General features: G+C 48.1%; 7 non-coding genes and 2 pseudogenes across 7 annotated transcripts; all 9 read right to left on the bottom strand.

The window, feature by feature from the left end:
* Positions 1–66: 66 nt before the first annotated feature.
* On the bottom strand, positions 67–185 carry LOC138550298 (5S ribosomal RNA). Its single transcript, XR_011294054.1, has one exon. It is a non-coding gene; the product is annotated as a 5S ribosomal RNA (ribosomal RNA).
* A 106-nt stretch (positions 186–291) lies between these two features.
* LOC138541239 (5S ribosomal RNA) lies at positions 292–410 on the bottom strand. The gene has a single exon (XR_011289250.1). It is a non-coding gene; the product is annotated as a 5S ribosomal RNA (ribosomal RNA).
* Positions 411–516: 106 nt separating this feature from the next.
* LOC138538732 (5S ribosomal RNA) lies at positions 517–635 on the bottom strand. Its single transcript, XR_011286821.1, has one exon. It is a non-coding gene; the product is annotated as a 5S ribosomal RNA (ribosomal RNA).
* Positions 636–1,099: 464 nt separating this feature from the next.
* On the bottom strand, positions 1,100–1,208 carry LOC138543563 (5S ribosomal RNA; annotated as a pseudogene).
* Positions 1,209–1,313: 105 nt separating this feature from the next.
* Positions 1,314–1,432, bottom strand: LOC138549826 (5S ribosomal RNA). Its single transcript, XR_011293596.1, has one exon. It is a non-coding gene; the product is annotated as a 5S ribosomal RNA (ribosomal RNA).
* A 106-nt stretch (positions 1,433–1,538) lies between these two features.
* On the bottom strand, positions 1,539–1,657 carry LOC138542257 (5S ribosomal RNA). The gene has a single exon (XR_011290244.1). It is a non-coding gene; the product is annotated as a 5S ribosomal RNA (ribosomal RNA).
* Positions 1,658–1,763: 106 nt separating this feature from the next.
* LOC138544409 (5S ribosomal RNA) lies at positions 1,764–1,872 on the bottom strand (annotated as a pseudogene).
* A 106-nt stretch (positions 1,873–1,978) lies between these two features.
* On the bottom strand, positions 1,979–2,097 carry LOC138542246 (5S ribosomal RNA). Its single transcript, XR_011290233.1, has one exon. It is a non-coding gene; the product is annotated as a 5S ribosomal RNA (ribosomal RNA).
* A 106-nt stretch (positions 2,098–2,203) lies between these two features.
* LOC138549499 (5S ribosomal RNA) lies at positions 2,204–2,322 on the bottom strand. The gene has a single exon (XR_011293281.1). It is a non-coding gene; the product is annotated as a 5S ribosomal RNA (ribosomal RNA).
* Between the last annotated feature and the right edge of the window lie 178 nt (positions 2,323–2,500).

Raw genomic sequence — 2,500 nt, 5'->3', positions numbered from 1 at the left:
GCTAGACCTTGCAGTTTTGAAAGGCAATTGAGAAATGGCTCACTTCCTGAACTTGGAGCACAAAAAAGCCTACAGCACCTGGTATTCCCAGGCGGTCTCCCATCCAGGTACTAACGAGGCCCGACACTGCTTAGCTTCCGAGATCAGACGAGATCGGGCGCATTCAGTGTGGTGTGGCCGTAGGCTCTGGTTCTTGTGAGTTTTGTACTTTTAAGCATCTAGTCGGCTAGACCTTGCAGTTTTGAAAGGCAATTGAGAAATGGCTCACTTCCTAAACTTGGAGTACAAAAAAGCCTACAGCACCTGGTATTCCCAGGCGGTCTTCCATCCAGGTACTAACTAGGCCCGACACTGCTTAGCTTCTGAGCTCAGACGAGATCAGGCACATTCAGTGTGGTGTGGCCGTAGGCTCTGGGCCTAGTGAGTTTTGTACTTTTAAGCATCTAGTCGGCTAGACCTTGCAGTTTTAAAAGGCAATTGAGAAAGGGCTCACTTCCTGAACTTGGAGCACAAAAAAGCCTACAGCACCTGGTATTCCCAGGCGGTCTCCCATCCAGGTACTAACTAGGCCTGACACTGCTTAACTTCCGAGATCAGTCGAGATCGGGTGCATTCAGTGTGGTGTGGCCGTAGGCTCTAGGAATGCTAAGAATATTACTCTTATGCATTTGCATTTAGTAAGCTAAGCCATGCAGCCACTTGCAACATGATACCACGCTCATCGCTCGATCAGGCTCGATCAGGCGAGATATATAAGACTGGTGGGCCCATTCAGGACTCCTATGTCTGGTAGGATAACTTTAATTCATCCATCCTGTGTCTGTTGCAGGGAGGTGGAGAGAACAATCAACACAATAATGGTTTTCTTTCATGCCTCTTGAAGGACTCAATATTCTCTGTACTGCATTACATGTGAAAGTTGATTTATTACCCATGAACACACTACCTGTATGCTAATTCTATGTAAAAAGGTAGCTCCAGCCCTCATGATGTTGTCCAACATTTCCGCTATAAAACGGGATACAATTATTTTGGAAACATACCAAATTTGAAAAATAATTGAGAAGTTGCGCAATTACTAATCATGGAGCACAAAAAAAGCCTACAGCACCTGGTATTCCCAGGCAGTCTCCCATCCAGGTACTAACTAGGCCCGACCCTGCTTAGCTTCCGAGATCGGGCGCATTCAGTGTGGTGTGGCCGTAGGCTCTGGGCCTAGTGAGTTTGTACTTTTAAGCATCTAGTCGGCTAGACCTTGCAGTTTTGAAAGGCAATTGTGAAATGGCTCACTTCCTGAACTTGGAGCACAAAAAAGCCTACAGCACCTGGTATTCCCAGGTGGTCTCCCATCCAGGTACTAACTAGGCCCGACACTGCTTAGCTTCCGAGATCAGACGAGATCGGGCGCATTCAGTGTGGTGTGGCCGTAGGCTCTGGGCCTAGTGAGTTTTGTACTTTTAAGCATCTAGTCGGCTAGACCTTGCAGTTTTGAAAGGCAATTGAGAAATGGCTCACTTCCTGAACTTGGAGTACAAAAAAGCCTACAGCACCTGGTATTCCCAGGCGGTCTCCCATCCAGGTACTAACTAGGCCCGACACTGCTTAGCTTCTGAGATCAGACGAGATCAGGCGCATTCAGTGTGGTGTGGCCGTAGGCTCTGGGCCTAGTGAGTGTTGTACTTTTAAGCATCTAGTCGGCTAGACCTTGCAGTTTTAAAAGGCAATTGAGAAAGGGCTCACTTCCTGAACTTGGAGCACAAAAAAGCCTACAGCACCTGGTATTCCCAGGCGGTCTCCCATCCAGATACTAACGAGGCCCGACACTGCTTAGCTTCCGAGATCGGGCGCATTCAGTGTGGTGTGGCCGTAGGGTCTGGGCCTTGTGAGTTTTGTACTTTTAAGCATCTAGTCGGCTAGACCTTGCAGTTTTGAAAGGCAATTGAGAAATGGCTCACTTCCTGAACTTGGAGTACAAAAAAGCCTACAGCACCTGGTATTCCCAGGCGGTCTCCCATCCAGGTACTAACTAGGCCCGACACTGCTTAGCTTCTGAGATCAGACGAGATCAGGCGCATTCAGTGTGGTGTGGCCGTAGGCTCTGGGCCTAGTGAGTTTTGTACTTTTAAGCATCTAGTCGGCTAGACCTTGCAGTTTTGAAAGGCAATTGAGAAAGGGCTCACTTCCTGAACTTGGAGCACAAAAAAGCCTACAGCACCTGGTATTCCCAGGCGGTCTCCCATCCAGGTACTAACTAGGCCTAACACTGCTTAACTTCCGAGATCAGACGAGATCGGGTGCATTCAGTGTGGTGTGGCCATAGGCTCTAGGAATGCTAAGAATATTACTCTTATGCATTTGCATTTAGTAAGCTAAGCCATGCAGCCACTTGCAACATGATACCACGCTCATCGCTCGATCAGGCTCGATCAGGCGAGATATATAAGACTGGTGGGCCCATTCAGGACTCCTATGTCTGGTAGGATAACTTTAATTCATCCAT

The sequence above is a fragment of the Ambystoma mexicanum genome, unplaced genomic scaffold, assembly GCF_040938575.1.
Source record: "Ambystoma mexicanum isolate Mex_15411 unplaced genomic scaffold, UKY_AmexF1_1 Mex_scaf10, whole genome shotgun sequence".
Lineage (NCBI taxonomy): Eukaryota > Metazoa > Chordata > Amphibia > Caudata > Ambystomatidae > Ambystoma > Ambystoma mexicanum.
The sequence above is the reverse complement of the archived record's forward strand: the minus strand, read 5'-3'. Positions and strand labels throughout refer to the sequence as shown.